The 23,000-nt window shown below is 45.9% G+C and overlaps 1 protein-coding gene across 12 annotated transcripts in view; it reads right to left on the bottom strand.

Moving 5' to 3' along the window:
• Window positions 1-23,000, bottom strand: part of C2H11orf24 (chromosome 2 C11orf24 homolog) — a 69,062-nt gene that overhangs the window by 17,067 nt on the left and 28,995 nt on the right. For 3 of the 12 annotated variants that reach the window (XM_054971223.1, XM_054971215.1, XM_054971217.1), the window contains exon 3: window positions 21,841-21,880. The exons of the other annotated variants lie outside the window; for them this stretch is intronic. The gene's annotated coding sequence lies outside the window, so the exon portion shown is untranslated. The remainder of the gene's footprint in view (window positions 1-21,840; window positions 21,881-23,000) is intronic. 12 annotated transcript variants of the gene reach the window in all.

The following is a 23,000-nucleotide window of genomic DNA, read 5'->3' as shown; positions in this document are numbered from 1 at the left end:
TCTCTGGGATTGTTCACTGATCATATTAAGATTGCATGGAAGAGTAAAACGCAGATTTGCTATTCATTATCAAAACCAGCTCCTTAAAATCCATTTAAAATCTGCATCTCCAGACCGCCTCTAGTCCTTTCTGTCGGGAAGATATGCCTGTCCCTAACCTCTCTGGAAAAGAATGGGCTAGAGACATAAAAAATCTGGGAATTTAGACAACCTGGAACACATATGTAGTCACTGCCTCCTCCTCTGAGAAAAGACAGCTCTTCTGTTCAAAGAAGTCTCTGCTATACAGTTAGTATTGGTGCAGGGGCTAGGCTAGAATAAGAGTTGGCAGCCTCATCACAGAGCAGCTTAGAGGCACATTGGTCACTAAAGCTGTTGGTTATGTTATGGTTGGTACATGGTTGAGATTGAATTATGCAGAGTCAACCCTGGCTGCTCTCCCTGTGAGACAGCTGCCTGCAGAGATAGAAGGACATTAATGAGCAAAGTTTCATAGTAGCAGCAGGTAGACTTTAAAGTTTTACACATAGTTCTCTTGCAAGGTCAGCAGATCCCTGCTTTATATTTGGGGTTCCCCCATGGTGTGCTGAGCCTGTTGGAAGACGTGATGTATCCACTAAGCCAACATTTACCCATCCCTTGCAAGGAATGACAATGGAATTTTTGTACTGCATACTGGAGTTGTGCTCCTTGTGTCCCTCATTTGCAGGCACTGACAGTCTGCACTGTACACACTCACTGCTAGCAACTGAGGAGGGAGGGCTGGTGGGGAAACATGACCAGCTGTAGCTGCACCATTTTCAGTCAGCCCACCTTCCCATCAAAAGGTGGAGGAAGCTACAAGGGGTTCGGCCATACTAGACTTGATATTAACCAACAGGGAAGAATTGGTAGATGAGATAAAGGTGGTGGGGACCTTAGGGGTAAGTGACCATGTCCTTCTTGAATTCCAGTTGCTGTGGGGAGCCAAGGAAGTTCGTAGCCAGACTCGTAGGTTAGATTTTCGTAGGGCCAACTTCGATGAACTCAGAGGCTTGATGAGAGTCATTCCGTGGGGGAGTGTGCTGGAAGGAAAAGGAGCGAGTGAAGGGTGGGCCATTCTCAAACACGAGCTTTTGCAAGCTCAAGCCCTCACTATCCCAGCAAGACGGAAACATGGTAAGGGCTCCAAGAAACCGACGTGGATGCACAGAGAGCTCCAGAATAAGCTAAGGGAGAAAAAGGAAATGTTCAGGAAATGGAGAGAAGGACAGACCTCTAAAGAGGAGTATATGAGGGTTACTAGGTACTGCAGAGAGGCCAAAGCTCAGTACGAGCTGGGCCTGGCCAGGAGGGCTCGCTACAGTAAGAAAAACTTCTACAGATATGTGAGAAGCAAACGCAAGGTAAAAGAGGCAATTGGACCGCTGTTGGGAGTAGATGGAGAAACTCTGATGCAGGACAGAGAAAAAGCAGACAGGCTTAATGACTTTTTTACCTCTGTTTTCTCCCTGAAGAACTCAGGCACATCTAGAGATAGTAGAAAATGTGGCAGGACACCTGAGTGGCTAATTGACATTGACAGAGAGGTAGTGGAGAGGCATCTGGCTACACTGGATGAATACAAATCCCCTGGGCCGGATGGGGTGCACCCAAGAGTGCTGACAGAACTTTCCAGAGAACTTGCAGAACCCCTGTCCATCATCTTCAAGACCTCCTGGAGGACTGGGGATGTGCCACAAGATTGGAGAAGAGCGAATGTTATCCCAATCTTTAAGAAAGGGAGGAAGGATGACCCGGGAAACTACAGGCCAGTCAGTCTGACTTCTGTTGCTGGGAAGATATTAGAACAGATTTTAAAAGGATCAATCTGTAAGCATCTGAAGGACCACTCAGTGATCCGGGGAAGTCAGCATGGTTTTGTTCCTAACAGATCTTGCCAGACCAACCTGGTTTCCTTCTTTGATCGAGTGACCAGCTTACTTGATCGGGGGAACTCTGTTGACATGATTTATCTGGATTTCAGTAAAGCTTTTGATAAGGTCCCCCATGACATTCTGATGGGCAAACTGGAAGACTGTGGAGTAGACTATAGGACAGTTCGGTGGATAGGGAACTGGTTGGAGGACCGCACTCAAAGAGTGGTGGTCAACGGCGTTTCATCAGATTGGAGGGAGGTATCCAGTGGGGTGCCGCAGGGCTCGGTTTTGTGCCCGGTACTTTTCAATATTTTTATCAATGATCTGGATGAAGGAGTGGAAGGGCTGCTCATTAAATTTGCTGATGATACCAAATTGGGAGCAGTAGCAAACACCCAAAAAGATAGAATTAAAATTCAACAAGACCCGAATACTCTGGAGAAGGCAGCTGTGAATAGGATGCAATTCAACAAAGACAAGTGCACAGTATTACATCTGGGCCACAAAAATGGGAAGCACAAATACTGGATGGGGGATACACTTCTGGGCAGTAGTATATGTGAAAGGGATCTTGGGGTAAGAGTGGACTGTAAACTGAATATGAGCAGTCAATGTGATGCGGTGGCAAAAAAGGCTAATTCAATCCTGGGTTGTATCAAAGGGGCCATAGCTTCGAAATCGCAGGAGGTCATAGCCCCTCTCTATACTGCCTTGGTCAGGCCACACCTGGAGTATTGTGTGCAGTTCTGGAGGCCTCACTTCAAAAAGGATGTGCACAAAATCGAAAGGGTGCAGAGGAGAGCGACAAGAATGATCAGGGGTCTGGAGACTGAGCCCTACGAGGAAAGGCTGAGGGCCTTGGGAATGTTTAGTTTGGAGAAGAGGAGGTTGAGGGGGGACATGATTGCTCTCTTTAAATATTTGTAAGGCTGTCATTTGGAGGAGGGCAAAGAGCTGTTCCAGTTGGCAGCAGAGGGTAGGACGCGAAGCAATGGGCTAAAACTACATGCACAAAGGTACCGACTGGATATTAGGAAAAACTTTTTCACGGTCAGAGTAGTTCAAAAGTGGAATCAGCTGCCTAGGGAGGTGGTGAGCTCCCCTTTACTGGCAGTTTTCAAGAAGAGGCTGGATGAATACTTGTCAGAGATGCTTTAGGCTGATCCTGCACTGGGCAGGGGGTTGGACTAGATGGTCTGTATGGCCCCTTCCAACTCTATGATTCTATGATTTACCTCTGTGGGGCGTATTTCCCCTGCATTCCCAGCTGGAGGAGCAGAGGCTCCCATGGGTATAATTTGTAAGGGTTCCAAGTGGAGAAGTACTGACCATACACTGCAAGTTATGTTATCTCCGGTGGCAGTTTGTGCTTAGTGCCCCCATGGTTGTGCAAAGCACCCTTTCTATGGAGTTCCCATCACCAAATCCCCCCTCCCCATGTGTTCTCAGTATGCTCAACCTGAATCCAGAGATATATATGCTGTGTACCCTATTATCTAAGCTACAGGCTGGGATTTACATCATGCTTTCAAGGACTCTGATAGGATACTGATGAAGTATGTAGCCAAGGACCTGGGGGTGGGCACTGATTTTTCATTGTATTGGCAAACAGGGGCTGTTGTAAAGATAAATGGGGGAGGGGGGTTGGTGGTGTAATGGTGCTGGCATCCATGCTCCACCCACAGTGCACCCTTGATGCCACCCAATGCTAAACAGGCACAAAACTGACCCAGCATGGCTTGGCATCAGCATATCTCTGTGACATGCCAGCACAAAGCTAAGTTGCCATCCTAAGTGATTGAAAGAGAATCTAGGTTCACTCTAACAGTGCAGAGTTGCAATAAAAACCCCCAAGAGCTGTGTTGTACCTTAAAGACACTTTATTTCTGCATAAAATTTTTATGAACTAAACCCACTTTTTAAGATGCAACAGAGCTTCACATTTTGAGTGCTGATATTTTCAAAACACCATTATATCCCATTTCAAGATTTTTACAGTATTACCAACTTAGCTCTTTTATAAGTAGTAGATGGGTTAAAATACAGAACAGTCACAACAGAGGTAATTCATGCTTTCTCCTCTCAAAAAAGACATCACATATTTTTCATACTCAGCTCAGTACAGAAGCTACCTACAGTAGAAAAGGTGAAATAGTCAAGTTGATGAACAAATGGAATTAATATTACCCCTGGGAAGTTCCTAAGGAATGTCAGTCCTAAAAAAGTAGCAACAAGACTACATAGGAATCTGGTTCCACATTGCAGAATCTAACAGCTGCCCAAGATATTTCGAACACCCATGTGAAGAATGGGTTATACCATTATTTCCTACATTTACTGAACTGGGCTTCTGTGTGTAACACAACGTGAAAAGTCTTCTGGAAGATTCAGTTTACATACCATAAATAGCCCTGAAAAGCTTTCCAAAAAGCTCTAAACTAAGCAATACTCTTTCAGTCCTCTGACTGAAGAGAACATCTGTCTATGCTAATGAGGGATTTTAAAAATAAATTGTTAGCAACTCTTTTCCAGTCCACAGGAAATAAAGCTTATGTATTGGGGAAAAGGCTGAGATAGTGCTTCCATGAGTCAACACCAGCCCTGTTCACAAGTTACAGTGAACACATAATCTGCACACAGTGTACACTTGATTTTTTAAAAAGATTCAATCAATATTGATTCTCATGCTACATTCAATGCATGTACAGATGAACTTGTGATACAAATCTCATGTTTATCTAACTATTGGTCCCCAGATTCAATAGCGAAGAGAACGTACACTGGCTGTTTCTTTAAAAACCAATATACACATGTACATGCATTCACGGTAACATATGAACAAAACTAATGACAAAGTCAGGATTAGGTTAGCAAAGCAAGGTAGCCATATACAGTATTATGTTAGTGAAAAGTGTCATGCCTGTTATGTCTATAATTGGTAAAAGGAATATTGCTTTAAATAGGAAAATGAATCCCCAGTATCTGGAACTACTCATACATATGGGGAGTGGATTCTGCTATGACAGCTCCAACTCTATATTTCATGTGGCTGGGTTAAAATGGAAGATAAACTATTTCAAAAAGGGAGCATGACAAGTGCAGCACTAAATAACTGAGGCCATAGCAGCAAATACTCATCAGTTTGCATGAAACAAGGCTTTTGGAATAGCAGAACTCCATGACTACTGAGCTGGATGGGATCCCAGTTCCCGGGCTTGGGGGGCGGGGCGCTATAAAGGATGTTCTGTTTTGGAACATTTGAGGGGAACACAAGATACAGAGAATTGGGTAAAGATAGAGTTTCCCTCTGTTTACACCAGTGGTGTCAAGTTAACACATCAAAAACTGAACAAGGTTTTACTTCCTTTATACCATTCCTTCCAATGGGGTTTGGCTAAGTTGTTTATAGCACAAGAACTTGCATGCTTTGTTGGCTTCATTATGTGACAGACCTGCTCTCCAAGTTTGACTTATTAAGGTCTGGATTGTGTAGGGTGATCTAAAATAGAGCCGTTATATCCAGAATGTTTCAAAGAAAATTCCGCAGAACAGTAGAAAAGTAATATTTAGCTGTTAAACATATTATAAATTCAGATGCTGAAACAATACACAGAAAGATGCATAAGGACATAAGGTGATATTATTTCAGTTGTTGGAAATTAATATCATCCTGGATTTGGTTTAATTGTTTATAAGTGGGTATATATCTTTTGACTGTTTGATATGGAATCTAAAATATTCCGAGTTATATCTACTGAGAATCATAATTTAAGGCTTAATATTTAAGCAATTTTATGGAACAGCTGCTAGAAGATTATTGTTGAACATGTATTTACATGGTCTGTAAAAATCAGTATTGTTTTTTTTAAAAAAAATAAAATAACTGGCCATATAACATGGCACAATATGTATCTGATTACATGAAGTGGCCAAACCTTTTGTATCTATTTATTCATTATTTAAAATGACGTAATAATTATTTGAAAAAATAAAGTGGAGCTCACATGCAGGTTCAAGAAATGGATGGGCTTTTTGTTCCTTCTCATTACGATTCTAAGACATTACTGCACAATTCTATGATATCCACAACCTTCTAAGTAAACATAGCTGCTTTCCTCAGTGATAGCAAATACAAAGGGGTAGATAGAGTAAATTGACCTTGTCAATTATTCCAAAGGGAATAAAATCATCAGTATACATGTGAATCTTATACACATATGAATAAAAAAATGTGTAATCTGAACAATCTTCTTGTAGCTGTAAAAATTCAAAGAGATTGTGACAAACACTGCAGCTTGCACCTTTCATTCTGAAGTTACAGTCAGAAGATACAACCAATAATTTGGTGAATTCATGAGGATCCTCTCTTTCAAAGAATGCTTCTTTTAGATTTCCTTCGTGGTGGAAGGGGCTGGCCCACACCAGGCACCAATTCACCCACAGCTGCCTTTTTCTTCAAGACTACTAAACCCGTTTCCCTTATTTTTCAAACTGCCACTTCTTGGGACACACCTAGAGATTTTCTAGATAGTGTCCACTACTGTAAAAGTAGTCACTCTCATAAGAGAAGCATGTCTCAAGACCACAACTTACATATCAGCTTGAATCTTAACTTCCTTATTAATAGTGGGTGCTTTCATGTTAGCCTTCCTCTGATAAGACACTATTCCCTAACTTACTGAGAACCCAAACCATTCATCTCCCAAACCATTCAATTCCAGTAGCTTCATTATTATCTTGCCCTCCTCCCAAGTACTGGTTTGTGGCATTAAAAAAAAGTATCGAATCCAATTGCAGTATAGACCTATCAAGTGTGAACTGACTAGTACAACTGCAGCATTAAGTACAGGGGAGTGATCAGTGACATTCATGTCATTAGGTATATTCTAGTGCCTACTCAATTCACAAAATCAAAGGAGCGCTCCTCCTAGAACACACCTTAGAATCCTCTACAATGCACTCTGTTTCCACAGCAGCTATTCAGGTGTTTCCTACCATACTGTTTACATGGACTTCTTGAAGTCAGAAAGTTTGAGAAACAGTTAACAGTTTGCTGAGGGAAATGATATGAACAAGTTTTGTCCTAGAAAGTACATGGAAAACAGGAACACAGGAACATGACTGACAGCCTCCCCATTAAGGGACTCATGAACAAAGCATACAAACAAGAAAGTGAAACAGAATCAAAGGGAATAAAATCATCAGTATATATGTGGATCCTATGGGACCTCTGCTTATGTTAGCAGCGAACACATGCATTTGTTAGACTTTGCAAATGTCAAGCTTTAACTTTGTTCAAAATAACATTCATGCGCACATAGTTGTTTTATTGCCAGTGGACTCTAGAAGCTGCTACGGTAGACTGCATTGCTCTTTGAAGGGTTCCCTATGAAAAATGACTAGGCAGCTGTTTCATTTATGATATGTCACTTGGTCTGAATATTTTAAAATTCCAGTTTAAATATAAAGGAAAGGAAAATGAACTGCCACACACCAACTGCATCAAAACTTGAACTGGCAAACAAAACCTGTCAATGAAAACACCTCTGAGGAATAAAAGTGCCTCAAACTGATGGCTGCTTTCCATGGTCTAATCATGACTGAAAGGCTCAAGCAAAAATTGTAAATGGACAATTTCCATGCGGGAATAAGGAGCCCCCCCCCCCCGGCCACGTAGTGCTATAGATTAACTTTATAAAGCTACAGCTCAAACTTTAGTTACCAACTGACCCCTGTGTGAACTCTGCATTCAATCCCATTAAAATTTCAGAGGGAGAAGGGTAAGGCAGCCTTCTCACAACTTGCTTCTTTCACTTCTGAATTGCCAAGTCAACTACTCAACTGTGTGGCAATATCATGCTGCCAATATTTCGGCATGTATGAAAACAGACTATCAGTGCAAATAGTCAGTGAAAACAAACTATCAGTGCAAATAGACTATCAGTGCAAATAACAAGTGCCAGTTTGGTGTAGTGGTTAAGAGTGCGGGACTCTAATCTGGAGAACCAGGTTTGATTCCTCACTCCTCCACTTGAAGCCAGCTGGGTGACCTTGGGTCAGTCACAGCTTCTAGGTCTCTCAGCCCCACCCATCTCACAGGGTGTTTTGTTGTGGGGATAATAATGACATAGTTTGTAAAACACTCTTAGTGGGTGTTAAGTCATCCTGACGGGCGGTAAATCAAATATTATTATTAAATAGGCTTGCAATTTATAGAGTTGGGTGTTTTTTTTTTTAAGTATACCTAATCCTTGAGGACTTGCTGGCTGGAATGATGGAAGTACCACCTGCTCCACCCCCATTTTCACCCATGGATTAGTTAATTGTTAATGGATTTGTTCGGTTATTTGCAGGGGTCATTTCATAGAAAAAGAGCTGGAGGAATTCATTAGCATAACTCATTAGCATATGCTATGCCCCTTGCCATCACCGGAAATGTGTCATTAGCACAACTGATTTGCATGTGCCACACCTGCAGACATCACCTATCCTGGTTGTTTTGGACCCAATCCTGGCCATTCAGGGCCAAAATTGGGCCCAAAAAGGGGCTGAAAATGGCCGAAAAGGGGCCCAAAATGGTCAGGATTGGGTCACTGCTGAGCAAGAGAGTGATCCACCCCCGTCAGAGGCCCATTCCGGGCCATTTTGGCCCCAATCCAGGACAAAACAGGCCCCAAATGGCCAAGAGTCAGGTGGGCAGGGCCACCTGACATGTGACCTCTTCGGGGAACTGCCAGAACTGTGTTCCTGCGCATTCCCCTCGAAATGAGCCCTGGTTATTTGTGTTCCTGTTTCTTGCAGAATCGGTCTTCTGTTGTTGTTCTTTTGATATTGTAAGCCATGGTTCACACAGAGCAGAAAAAAGCAGGTTAAAAGTGCTCGAACTACTACTCACACCTCTGTGTAGCTCTAGCAGTGCAAACCCACTGTATCCATATTCTTTCAAGGCCCCCAGACGGTTCTGATAAAGAAATCATCTAATGTAAGGCTGACATCCTATTAAAAGACATCTCAGTGACCCCTGTGAGTTTTTGTTGATTCATTAGGTCTGTATAAGTCTTCATAAGAGAACAATCCAATAACTGTAAAAAAAAAAAAGCATGTTTGCATTGTTATTAGAGGATGGATGGATGTGCTTCAGGAAGACATTGGAGAAGAGCCATTCCATCTCCACACTTTCAATGATTCAGCTGAGATAGCCTATTCAAATTGAGCAAAGCTAAGTGAAGAAGGGCTAATACCCACTTAATTAGTGATAATTTAATTAATTACATGCAGGTTGGAATTAGTTGAAAGGGTGATGTGATTAAATTGGGATAGAAATGAATTCTGTGCCTGATAAATGTGATTGGGGGTATGGAGAAATATGACTATATTGAGATGCATATTGAAGTAATTGAGGGGAACTGAGTTCTGTTGCTGTGCTGTATTGTTGCAGGGTATGCTAGGGGATGGAGGTTGTGGGTGGGTGGTGAGAAAGGAGACCGGGATGGAGCCAGGGATCCCAGTGCTCCAGGGTTGAGGGAGGTATGGCAGTGGGATGTGGTTTTGGAAGGGAAGGCCACGGAGACGTGGTAGGGCTCGGTGTCCTTCCAACCTTCATCCCATCCCGAGGCATGTTGGTTGTGGGGCTAGGAAGATGAATTACCTCCCTCCAGCACTGATGTTGTGTAACACCAGGTCCATCAATAATAAGACCAAGACACTGCAAGATTTCTTTGCAGTGGAAAATGTGGACCTGGTGTGTGTGACTGAGACCTGGGTGATGGATGGCGAAACAGTCGCCTTGAAAGAACTGCCCCCCCCCCAGGTTTCTTGGTCCTTCACCAGTTCCAGACAGATGGTTGGAGGGGGGAAGTGGCTATTCTCATTCAGGAGTCTTTCTCCTTCAGGCCGTTCCCCACACCAAAGATCACTGGCATTGATTGTGTTGGCCTGATGTGGAATGCTAAGGAGAGCTTGGCTATCTGTCTGGTGTTCCAACCGCCTAGCGCACCAGCAGCTACCCTGTTGAGCCTGTTGCAGGTGGTGGCAAGGTGGGCTTTGGAGCACTCTAGGCTATTAGTCTTGGGTGACTTCAATGTCCACGTTGAAGTCAGACTATGGCATTCCAGTTGGATAGAGTCTGCCTTCCTCCCTTCTGCAAGAAGACAAGGTCTTTTTGATATCAAAAGGCTTTATTAGAAAGACAGCATTCAGGCCCAGGTGTCCACATTCCAGGACCAAGCAGATCTTGGCTGAGCAAAGCTTTGTTAGGAATGAGATACAGAACGAAAGTTGTTACACATCAAACCCTCAGAGCCCAGCCTCCCCCCAGAGTTCACATAGCAGGAAACTTCTCGGTGGGAACACTGGCCAGCCAAGGTTGGCTGAGTAGAGAACAGATAAGATGCAGTATCCTCTCCCATGGAAACGGCTCCTGGCATCCCATGGGCCTAGAGAGAGAGGGGAAGACTAAACAACTACAGAAATAAGTATGGCGTTACTCAGGTTGCATTTCTCTAGAACAACAGACTCTGACATTCTGCCCCTCTTAAGACCCCCCTCCACCTCCTCCACCCGGTTTCTCAGGATACCGTTGATGGAACTGTTTCAGGAGCCAGGGGGCTCTCACATGGATGGCGTCTACCCACTCCCTATACCCCTCCTCAAAGTCTTTCCAGCGAACTAAGTAGTACAGCTTATAAGTTTGGAGTCCAAGATTTCTTCAATTTCATAATGTATTTGATCATTGATCATGGTGGGAATGGGATTTGTTGTTGAAGGATGCCATGTATCCGGTGCAGGGGCCTTTTTCAGTAAGCTGATATGGAACATTGGGTGGATGTGGCGTAGATTCTTTGGAAGGGTTATTTCTGCAGTTACTTGATTGATTACTCGTTTGATAGGAAATGGTCCCAGATATTTCAGAGCTAATTTTCTGCTGGATTGCTCCACTTTGAGGTTTTTTGTGGAGATGTAAACTTTGTCTCCAGGGTGTAGTTCCCACTGCGCCGCATGGTAGCAATCTGCATATTTTTTATAGTCTGCTACCACTGCTGAAGGTCCCCGGTGGGTTGATTTCCCAACTGCATTTCAAAAGGGAATGCCTTGCCATCATACCCATGTACAATTTTGAAAGGTGCTTCACCTGTTGAACTATGGACTGCTTTGTTGTATGCGTATTCTGCGAAATGAAGAAGATCTGTCCAATTGTCTTGTTGGAAGTTAATATAGCAGCGTAGGAACTGCTCCAAAATTTGATTTGTTTTTTCTGACTGTCCATTGCTTTGCGGATGGAAAGCGGAGCTAATTCCTTGTTCTATTCCAGTTATCTGGAGCAGCTCCCGCCAAAAGTTGGCAACGAATTGCCCACCTCGATCCGAAATTACCTTAGAGGGAAAAGAATGCAGCTTCACAATGTGTTTCATAAATATTTTAGCTAGTTTTCTGGCTGTCGGAATGGTTGTGCATGGAATAAAATGTGTTTCCTTAGAGAATAAATCCACCACCACTAAAATACAGGGACACCCCTTAGAGGGAGGTAAATCTGTAATAAAATCCATGGATATTACTTCCCAAGGCCAATTGGGGGTCTCTAAAGGTTGTAAAAGTCCAGGTGGTTTCCCTTTCCGTGTTTTGGCACTTACACAAGTTGGGCAGGAGGATACGTATTGGGATACATCCTTCCGGACTCCTGGCCACCAAAACTGTCTCTGTATCAGGTGGAGGGTTTTTAAGTAGCCGAAATGACCAGCGGTACGGGCATCGTGACAACGGTGCAGGACTTGCCTTCTAAGCCTGGCTGGTATATACAATCGGTCATTTTTAACCCAGTCTCCTTCTTCCGTTTGAGACATTTTTGCTTTGGGCGCTCCCTCCCCTTCTTTTTCCACCTCGCTTTTCACTTTTGCTCTCCACCTCTTTTCCTCTGTTTGGCTCTTAGCTGTTTGGCTGCGAGTGGTGACCGCACCTCCTAGTTGATGGGGGGAGAATACAGTGTCAATGGTTTCCTCGCTCTTGCTCTGATGTTGGAGCATGTGTGATAGTGCGTCAGCCAAAAAGTTAAGTTTTCCCCGGCAGAAAGTTGAGTGTGAAGTTAAATTTAGAAAAGAATTCTGCCCATCTGAGCTGTTTGGCATTAAGACGTCTGGGGCTTCTAAGTTTTTATGGTCCGTCCAAACTTCAAACGGATGCTGCGCCCCCTCCAGCCAGTGCCGCCATACTGTGAGAGCTGTTTTAACGGCAAAAGCTTCTTTTCCCCAAATATTCCAATTTCTTTCTGATTCCGAAAATTTTCAGGACAAATACGCACATGGTCTGGCTTTGCCATCGTCCCCTTTCGGCAAAAGCACCCCCCCCCCAATCACTGTATTGCTGGCATCGACTTGTACTATGAAGGGGCGATGTTCATCGGGGTGCTGTAAAACTGGCTCGGAAGTGAATTTAGCTTTGAGCTTTTCAAAGGCCAGTTGGCATTGTGGGCTCCACTCTAATTTGGAGGTGGGTTTTCTTGCTTGCTCCCCTTTATCTTTAGTTTTTAGGAGCTCAGTCAGAGGAAGGACAATTTGAGCAAATCCTTCTATGAAGTCTCTGTAGAAGTTGGCAAAACCCAGGAAGAATTGTAATTGTTTACGAGTAGATGGAGTTTGCCAATCTTGTACCGCCCGTATCTTGGCGGGATCCATTTTTAGCCCTTGCCCAGATATACGGTAGCCTAAGTAATCCAGTTCTGTTTTATGAAACCCACATTTAGAGAGTTTGATAGGGAGCTTGTGGCACATTAAAGTGGTCAGCACTTCTCGCACTAATTTTACATGTTCCTCTTTCGTTTTTGAATAAATTAACACGTCATCTAGGTAAACGACCACTCCTTTATATAAATATTTGTGCAACACTTCATTGATCATGGATATGTATACTGATGGAGCTCCAGATAAGCCAAATGGCATGACAAGGTATTCATATTGTCCCAAGGGCGTATTGAACGCTGTTTTCCATTCGTCCCCTTCCTTGATTTTTACATGGAAATAAGCATCTTTAAGGTCCAATTTTGAAAAGATCTTACCTTGAGCCACAACGTTGAGTAGATCTCGTATCAGTGGGATGGGATAGGCATTGGTTGCCGACACAGCATTGATCCCTCTGAAGTCAGTGCATAGCCTTAGACCTCCATCCTTTTTCTTGACAAAAAGTATGGGGGCTGCATGTGGGCTGTTTGCAGGACGGATGAAACCTCTTTCCAAGTTTTTGTCGATGAATTTCCGTAGCTCCTCTCTTTCTAATGGGTTCATGGAGTATAATTTGCCTTTGGGCAGACTTTCTCCTGGAATTATTTTGATGGCGCAATCCGTGGCCCGATGGGGGGGAAGGCTATCAGCTTCCTCTTCACTGAAGGCTTGTTTGAGATTTCTATATTCCTTTGGAATGCAACTGATTTCTTCTTGGGTTAAGAGAGCCACATCAACTAAGGGTGGTTTGGCTCTCCCCCAATCTACTTGCCAAAAATGCTGTTCGCAATATTCTTTGTTAAACATGACAATTCCTTTAGCCCAGTCTATGTAAGGGTTATGATCCCATAGCCAACAACTGCCTAGGATAAGGGGGTATTTAGCTGCTTGACTGATTACAAAACTTCGGCTCTCCCAATGTTCCTCCATACCAGTGGGTATTTGTTCAGTTTCCAGAGTTACTGGGTTCATATTAGATCCGTCCATCTGTTCAAAAATGATGGGGGTGTCTAACTCTTTGGTTTCTAATCCCAAGACGTTCACTAACGCAGGTGCTATAATGTCTCTGGAGCAACCGGAATCAATTAGGGCTTCTACACAGATATGAGTTCCTCTTTTGGGATTTAATAGAATAACTGGAAGAAACAATACAGACCCTTTTTCTCTCACCTCTTTCTGAGTGATTCTTTTTTCGATCTGCCAGTCGGGTCCCTTTACGACAGATCCCTCTCGTTTCCCGACTGGGGACTGGGTGCCTCTTCTTCGCTTTCGGTGGGCTGCATATCTAAGTCCATTAACACCTCTTCCGCTTTCAGGCCCTTCTCCGGTTGAGTGCGCTTTTGGACTCTCCGTCCGCGGCTAGACCTCGGCGCTGGAATAGGGCGAGAAGGGGTAGCGGGGGTAGAAATGGGTATGCGAAAGGGGCATTGAGCAGCGAAGTGTCCACTGCGGCCGCATTGAAGACATAGTCCTTGTCGCCAAGGAGTTTCTCGCGCACCGCGGCTTGGTGAACCTGCTCGTCCCCCCTTGGGTATCACCGGAGTTGTTCTTGTTCCTAGGGCTTGTTGTTGTTCCACTAATCTCACCTGTTGGATGCGGTTTTCCACTTCACAGGCCAATTGTATCCAGCCCAACAGCGTTGGGGGGTCATCTTGCATTAAAGAACGATCTAGGAGTCTAGGGTTCATGCCACTTTTAAACATTACTATTTTAGTTCCTTCTTCACAATGGGGACATTTAGCCGCTAGTTGACGGAACTTGGCCACATACTCTCTGATCAGTTGCGCACCTTGTCGGAGCGTTTGCAATTCTGTGCGAGCGCGGTCTTCTTCTAACGGATCCTCATATTGGGCACGTAAAGCGGAGACAAAATTCTGTAGCGTGTCCAACTCGGGAGCTCCCGAATCATATAAAGTCACATACCATTCAGCTGCTTTGCCTTCCAGCCTAGAGGCCAAGTGATCAATCCGGCTTTCCTCATCTGGGAACAGATGTTCCCACCGGTTGAAAAATTGAAGAGCTTGGACTACGAAGAACCCTAGTTTTTGCGTATCCCCGTCAAACGTGGCTTCTAGTTTAATCCACCCTCATGGCAACTCAGGCGCCCCTTGCCTATCCGGCTGTGCTGGCCATGGGGCCGGAGGAGGTCCAGCTGGTAGGAGCCCCTGCACCAGTCCTCGGGGACGGTCTTGTGGCCCTCGGGGAAGGGGTATATGTCCTACAATCCCTTGCGGCCTGGGCTGGGGTGCTCCAGGGGGTGGAATTCTTGGGCCTTGCCCCGGTGGACCCTGCGGAAGGGGTCCTGGGATTGGCTGTGGGACCGGTTGTGGGATCGGCGCAGGCTGCACAGGAGGCGGCTGCCTCGGAGGTGGTGGTTGCTGAGATACCACCCGTTGAGGGGGCACTTGTTGAGGAGGGGGTGGTGGAGGAACTTGTCTAGGAGGAGGAGGAGGAGGTGGAATTTGCTGAGGAGGAGGTGGTGGAGGCACTTGCTGTGGAGGTGTCGGTGGCGAGGCTACTTAGCCAGGCGTTGTTGGTTGAGGTGGAGGCTGTGGCTGCTGCGGGGGGGGGGGTCGGTAGTACCGGTGGGATCAGTGGTTGCGGAGCTGGTGCTGTTGGCATTGTCTGGACCGGCAGCAGCTGTAGAGGAGTCGGTGATGGGCCGGCCCCCGATCCTGGAGTGGACTGAGTTCCCAGCGGAACTTGGGTCAGTGCTGGAACTTGGCCCTGTGACGCTGACGGAGCAAGCGGGGCTATTGCTTGTCCCGCCACTGCTCACGCCTCCCGCTGCTCCCTTACCAATAGTCCAATGAGATAGATGGCCTGGGCTAGGTCTTCCTCCATAGCCCCCATTCTATCTTCCAACCGACAATAGTGGTTCGGAACTCCATTGGACGTTCCGTCTTCCCCGCGGTCACTTACTTCCAACGGCTCTCTCGACCTCGGAGGAATGTATTCTCTGGGCCAGGGTCTTGTTGGCCCTTCTGCACCTCCAACCGACCTCCAATCATGAAAACTCCCTGTATCGGACCTTCCTCTCCTCTGCCTTGCAATAACTGCTCCTCCTCAATGGTCATGCTGGCGTGTATTCCTTTAGACAAACTGGTAATGGCCAAAATTCCGGATTCCACTGCCTAGCTCGATACTCCAACTGCTGCGTGCACCCTCGTTCCCAAGCCCTGGCTGAATTTACATCCGTATAATCCCAGCTCATGAGCTCGTGACATGTGGTTTCCCAATCCTGGGTATCTTCAGTCCCCCTTCGGGGGTCCCACTCTTCCAGGCGGCCAGCCTCTGCATCCCACTTATACCAAGGCTGAGTGCTGGCCAGAGTGTCCTCCGGAGTGCGGGCGGCCCTAGTTAAATCCCACACAATGCTTGGGCCCTCCTGCTCCGTCGACCCGATGGTTCGCCTCACATCGATCATCGACCGGGAAAACATGGTGCCCGCTCATCTCTCCCTAGTCTCTCGAGGTCGGGAGCCCCACTGCCGCGGCGTTGGCAGCGAAATTAAATGGTTCTCCCCGGCAACTCTGCACACCTTCGGCCGGGCACCTCCTGTAGCTGGGTCGGTTGGTTTCCCCCTTCTGTCGGGCACGGGATCAGTCCTGTTGTCCGGAACAGGCTCCGCTCCTTGGGTAGGAACGACGTTAAGAACAGGATCAGGTACAGTCTCGGATCCACCGTCGGGTACCATGTGAGACTGATCGGGAAGTCCCCCATCCTCAATGCCAAGTTCAGACAGATCAATCAAGTTGCCCTTGGTATCCATCCTCCCTGGATGAGGCATCGGGGAAAAAATAAAAAGGATTCCTAACAAAATTTCAGACTATGGCATTCCAGTTGGCTAGAGTCTGCCTTCCTCCCTTTTGCAAGAAGACAAGGTCTTTTTGATTTCAAAAGGCTTTATTAGAAAGACAGAATTCAGGCCCAGGTGTCCACATTCCAGGACCAAGCAGATCTTGGCTGAGCAAAGCTTTGTTAGGAATGAGATACAGAACGAAAGTTGTTACACATCAAACCCTCAGAGCCCAGCTTCCCCCCAGAGTTCACATAGCAGGAAACTTCTCGGTGGGAACACTGGCCAGCCAAGGTTGGCTGAGTAGAGAACAGATAAGATGCAGTATCCTCTCCCATGGAAATGGCTCCTGGCATCCCACGGGCCTAGAGAGACAGGGGAAGACTAAACAACTACAGAAATAAGTATGGCGTTACACAGGTTGCATTTCTCTAGAACAACAGACTCTGACAGATGATGCCTCCTCCTCACAGGCTGTGGACCTGGTGTCATCCATGGCAGCACTAGGGCTCTCCCAATTTGTTTCAGCTCCCATGCATCAAGCGGGCCACAAGCTAGATTTGATCTTTGGGATGGGGATTCAGGTGGACCTTGATGCCATTGAGGTGGTGCCATGGTCAGACCACTTTGTCCGGAAGGCCCGTCTGGGAGTGCCAGCCCCTTCTTGCATAGGCGGTGAGCTGATTTATGCTCGTCTGCAGAGACTAATGGATCCAATTGGTTTCCAAAATGCTCTGTGGGATCCAATGCCCCCGGTGGTTCGTTAGATGAGCTGGTGGAGGACTGGTATGGCCATCTCTCTGAAGCTATCAATGAAATTGCCCCGTCGCCCTCTCTGTTCCTGTGCCAGACTAGCCCCCTGGCACACGGAGGAGCTATGACAGTTGAAGCGGGAGCTGAGACGTCTGGAGCAAGGGTGGCAGCAGAATCAGAGCAAAGAGGCAAGATCATCTTATAGAGCGTTTATGAAGGCCTATTTGGTGGCTGTGAAGGCGGCAAAGAAGGAGTATTATGCCGCCTCCATAGCGTCTGCTAGCTCACATCCAGCGAAATTATTGTAGGTACTTTGGTCCTTGGTCTCCCTCTCTCTGGGAGACTGCCAAATTAGAAATTCAGCTATTAGCTGTGAGGTTTTTGGGAGCTTTTTTGTGGATAAAGTCGTCTCTCCGCTGCAACCTGCCGGTCACGGTTGATACAGTAAGGGAACTGGAGACCCCTTGGCCGTCTTCTGGTCCAATTTTAGATCACTTCAGTCTGGTCTCCCAGGAGGATGTTGACAGGATCCTGCAGCTGGTGAAGCCCATTATGTGCCCCTTGGACTCCTGCCCCTCGTGGCTGGTTAAGGCCAGTATCAATGGGCTGAGGGCCCTGTTGGAAGCCATTATTAATTTATCACTGAGCTCCAGGGTTTTTCCTGGGGCATTAAAGGAAGCCGTAGTGAGGCACCTCCTGAAAAAGCCAACCTTGGACCCCAAGGATCCATCCAGTTACTGCCCAGTCTCGAACCTCCAGTTTCTGGGTAAGGTGATTGAGTGCGTGGTGGCGGAGCAGCTGCAGGGTTTTCTGGAAGATGCATCAGTCCTGGACCCATTCCAGTCCAGTTTCTGCCAGGGCCACAGGACTGAGACAGTGTTGGTTGCCCAGTGAGACGATCTACGTAGGCATCTGGATCGAGGTGGGTCAGCGCTGCTGGTGTTGCTAGATCTCTCAGCAGTGTTCGACATAGTTGAACATGAATTGTTGACCCACCGCCTTGCTGATGTGGGGATCTGAGGGACTGCCCTGCAGTGGCTTGTCTCTTTTCTCCATGGTCGGGGACAGAGAGTGGCGCTGGGGGAGAGGTTATCAGCATGCCAATCCTTGGTGTGTGGCGTCCTACAGGGGGCGTTACTCTCTCCATTGTTGTTTAATCTCTACATGTGCCCTCTCACCCAGCTGGCATGGAGTTTCGGACTGGGTTGCCATCAATATGTGGATGACACCCAGTTGTACCTGTTGATGGACGGCCAGCCTGGCTCTGCTCCCGAGACCCTAATTAGAGCATTGGTGGCCGTGTCTGGATGGGTGAAGCAGAGCAGACTGAAGTTGAACCCCACGAAGACGGAGGTCCTGTACTTGGGCCATGTGGGATAGATATGGGGATCCAGCTCCCGGCCTTTGAGGGGGCACCACTTGTGCCCGTTCCATTGGTCAGGTCAATTAAATTAAATTGGTGTGACACTGGATTCCTCCTTGTCAATGGAGGACTAACGACAATGTCCTAATGACAGTGATCCATGCAATGGTCACCTCCAGATTAGATTACTGTAACTCGCTCTATGCAGGGCTTCCCTTGGGTCTGACCCAAAAACTGTAGTGGGTCGAAAATGCTGCTGCTTGTGTCCTGACAGGAATTCCATTCAGGGCAAATGTGACTCCAACTCTGCAGCAGCTGCAGTGGCCCCGTGGAGTTCTGGATCAGGTTCAAGGTTTTGGTTCTTACCAATAAAGCCCTAAACGGACTGGAACCAGCATACCTGAGGTACTGCCTCTCCCCGTATGTACCTCGGAGAGCTCTTAGGTCTGCAGGTAAACACCTACTGGTGGTCCCTGGCCCCAGGGAGGCTCGGCTGGCCTCAACCAGGGCCAGGGCGTTCTCTGTCCTGGCCCCAACCTGGAGGAACTCTCTGTCAGAAGACACTTGGACCTGCCAAGATCTTATATCTTTTCGGCGGGCCTGTAAGACAGAGATGTTCCGCCAGGCATATGGTTGAGGCCAGCACGGGATCCGTCTAATTAGCCTCCCTGCCGGTCTCCTACCAATGGGGGAGGCATATGGTTCATCTACCCCCCCCCCCATGCTATGCTTGGGGAGTTAGAATTTCACCAACCCACACCTCCACCCTTTTCTTCCTTGATGTGTGGTGGGCAGGGAAACAAGGAAGGGTGCCCCATCTGGAATACTGAAATTCATGTTTGTACTGGGATGTTATTTTATTTTTATCCATTGTAATTTGTTTGTGATTCTAACCCGCCCTGAGCCTGCTTGCGGGGAGGACGGGCTAAAAATCTAATCAATCATTGTTTTTAACTCACTCAAAACTTACTGACTTCCATGAAATTCTGAATCTACACTGAGTGTCAGGTGGGTAGCCATGTTGGTATTCAGAGCAAGATTTCAGTCCAGTAGCACCTTAAAGACCAACAATATTTCCAGGTCATAAGTCAAACTCCCATTATCAGGAATGGAGATTTCTGAACCTTTATATCCCAGGCAAAAGGTGAGAGGAGTGTTGCAAACAACGGAATCAGGATGCAAAAGTACAATGCAAAATGCTTGATTAGTGCAACAGACGAAATGCAGAAAATTAGCAGCTGTAGTGAAAGAAGAATCTATGTCCCTATTCAGCCATGGGGAGTCCATTGTTTTGAATATGTGAATGGACTCAAGTTCAGCAGCCTCATGTTGTAATCTTCCTTGAAGCGACTTTGTGGATTGCCATTCTTAGGTTGGCAATGGAATGTCCTGGAAGATTAAAAGTTTCTCCCACTGGTTTTTGAGTGTTGTGATTTTTAATGTCAAATTTATGCCCATTAATTTTTTTGCGTAGGGCCTGACCTGTTCATCTGATGTAGATTATGGAAGGGCATTGCAGACACTTGATAGCATATATAATGTTGGAAGATGGATGAATAAGTGAATGAACCTGAGATGGTATGGCTGGTCATTATGCTACTAGGGTGAATATGAGGACAGAGTTGGCATCTTGTTTTATTGTAGGCCCTGGTCCCAGGGCCTGTGTCCATGTTAGGAAGTGCACTATTCTGTGTGAGAAGTTGTTTAAGGTTAGGATGCCTGTGGACTGTCTACATGCCTCCAGTCACCATGTTAAACATACCAAACAATTCACTATCTACAACTAAGCTCTACACTACAGCTGCATCTGTTCCATTCTCTCTGACAGAGATTCTCACCTACAGGATTTACAAACATTTTGAAATTACAATACCCCTATGATGTAGCAAGGAAACGGAATGACAAAGCTAGAATGGACCTGCCACAGGACAGGCCAAACCAAACAGAACACTGCTAGAGGTAACATACAGCTCTCAGCTCAAAACAGTTCAACACATCATTAATTACTTGCAACCTGTGCTGGACAATGATACTTTTTCTCGAACAAGCACTGGGAGGGAAACTTTTCTTACCCACAGACAGCCCCCAACCTTAAGCAACTTCTTACTCACAATAATGCACCTCCCCCTAACATGGACTTTTCCTTTCTTATGAGTGAGATATTAAAATATTTATTTTTAATTTTAAAAGATTTTTATGCTGTCTTTCTGCCCTCACAGGACCACCAAAGTGGCTAACAAATTAAAAGATCAGCTTAAAAACCGTTAAAACCAGCACACATGTACATTCATAAAACAGTTTAAAACAAAAGCTTAAAATGAATACAAAAGACAGAAACAGTTATAACATTGTGGAAGGAAGAAGAATAATTGAGGGAATACCATCCCAAACAAAAAAGTCTTCACCCACTGATGGAAGATGACAAAAGAAGGGGGTGGGTGAATAAACTACTGACAAAATATTACAAACCTGGAGTTTTAGTAACATGAAAAGGACCAACTTCAGCTATTAGGGGGGCCCTTCACTCCAGTGCTCTGCTTGCACTTCTCTTCCAGTCCACCCACCCACATGCCCTCCAGCCTGGGTTCCCCAATGTGCTCACAAGCCTTCCCACTCCCTTGCTCACAGCCACTTGCACCCCTTCCATGCTGGTGCTGGGCAGCACACTCAAGCCAGGAGCAAAGGTGGCAGTGGCAGAGTACTCATGAGTGGAAGAGGGAAGGGTATATGGGTGGGTGGCAGGGGAAGGAATATGTGAGTGGGGGGAGCATTGGTGATCATGGGCCCTGCCAGAAGTCTTGTACCTTGGCAGCAGCCCTGCCTGAGGGTGTTCTGATACCATGAGTAGTAACAGTATTAATAACTTTAAGTTAGGGGTGACCAAACTTTGGCTTTGGAGCAAAATGCAGCTCTTCAACAAAGTGCAGCTTGAAGGGCCAACTTATTTTGTTGTTCCCAAAGCACACAATGCTTTTCTCTCCCCCCACCCCAGCCCCACAATTGGTAATTTCCTCTACTCATACAGCAGCCAATTAGCTCTTGTATTTATAGCCCCTTCTTTTGATAGCTAGCAGCCTATAATTGGCTGTGGAGCTGAAGAAAGTGCAGACAAGGATCTCATACCTTAGGAGTCTGTGGAGAGAAGGCTTTGATTAAATGTATGGAGAAAATAGACTGAGGGGCCAGCTTTTGTTTGCCTAACACTTTCCCCTTAATTCTGGACAGCTCCCATTTTCACTGCCGCCTTGGTACAAAAGAAAAAGTGTTAATATCCCTGTCAGGTATGCTCTATATATTTCTATATTTCCATTTTCTCACCTTCCCTTCTCCTTCCCAGGTGGGAGACTCACAACTGTCACTAAACACAAAAAGAGGAAGAACAAGGTTTTAATTCTAAAATTTCATTGATTTACATTCTTTTCTCTTTGTAATTAGCATATTATCAATTCAGCTGATCTTAAAAGGTTAATGTTTTGAAAAACATTCAGTAACTATTTGAACAGTTAAATGCCTAAATTTGTATCTTGACTGTACCGCTTAAGTCAGGTATAAGTTCACATACTGGGTTGCATCCCCCTAGGGTTGCCAGCCTCCAAGTGGTGGCTGGAGGTCTCCTGGAATTACAGGTCATCTCCAGGCCACAGAGATCAGTTCTCCTGGAGAAAATGGCTGCTCACCCTTTCCAGGCTCCACCCCTCAGATCTCAGGGAATTTCCCAATGCAGACCTGGCAACCATAATTCCGTCCCCCCCCCCAATATTCTTATACATAGAAACCCAGCCTATCACAGAGGCTAGAACTTCTCTTCCTGACATGGCTGCTTGTGTGGAAAGAATTACTTTGGAGAGAGGAGCATTCAGCCGTGTAAGTTGCCACCTGCAGTCTCTAACAGTACCATCTATGATGAAACCTTGTGGCAAAGCGGACAGATAAACTTTGCCCTTCCATGTAACATTAGAAGCCAGGAAACTAGTATTCCACCAGGTAGAGGAGGTGTGGTCTAATGTGACTAAAACAGAATTCCATTGTGAAGGAACTGAAAAGTAAGAAGGGGAAGGAGCATCTGGTCAAGCTAGAGGAGAATGGCTATGTGACCACCAGGAAAAAGCATAGCTTCAGGAGAAGAATGAACTCCTAACCAGAACAAAAAAAGGATAACACTAAGATTATTTCACTTCTTTCAGTTCACAAATGCAGAAAATAACTTTTAGAGAAAGAAGATGGTGCTCACTGTTCATTTTATTTATTCTTTGCTCAGCAGTTAGACATTTGCTTGTCCCCCCCCCAGCGTTTTGACATTAGCCACTCTTAATGACAAGTTATATTTCCCCCTCCCCACAATAGATACGTTATTCTGCTCTACATGAAAGCCTACAATTGGTACATAATTACCATTTTTGCAAGACAAGCTGAGAAACTACTGCATGGCTTTGAATTACTGAAACATGCTGGATTCCTAATACTGCCTCTATTTTCAG

This window comes from Eublepharis macularius, chromosome 2 (genome assembly GCF_028583425.1).
Source record: "Eublepharis macularius isolate TG4126 chromosome 2, MPM_Emac_v1.0, whole genome shotgun sequence".
NCBI classification, from domain to species: Eukaryota; Metazoa; Chordata; class Lepidosauria; order Squamata; family Eublepharidae; genus Eublepharis; species Eublepharis macularius.
The sequence above is the reverse complement of the archived record's forward strand: the minus strand, read 5'-3'. Positions and strand labels throughout refer to the sequence as shown.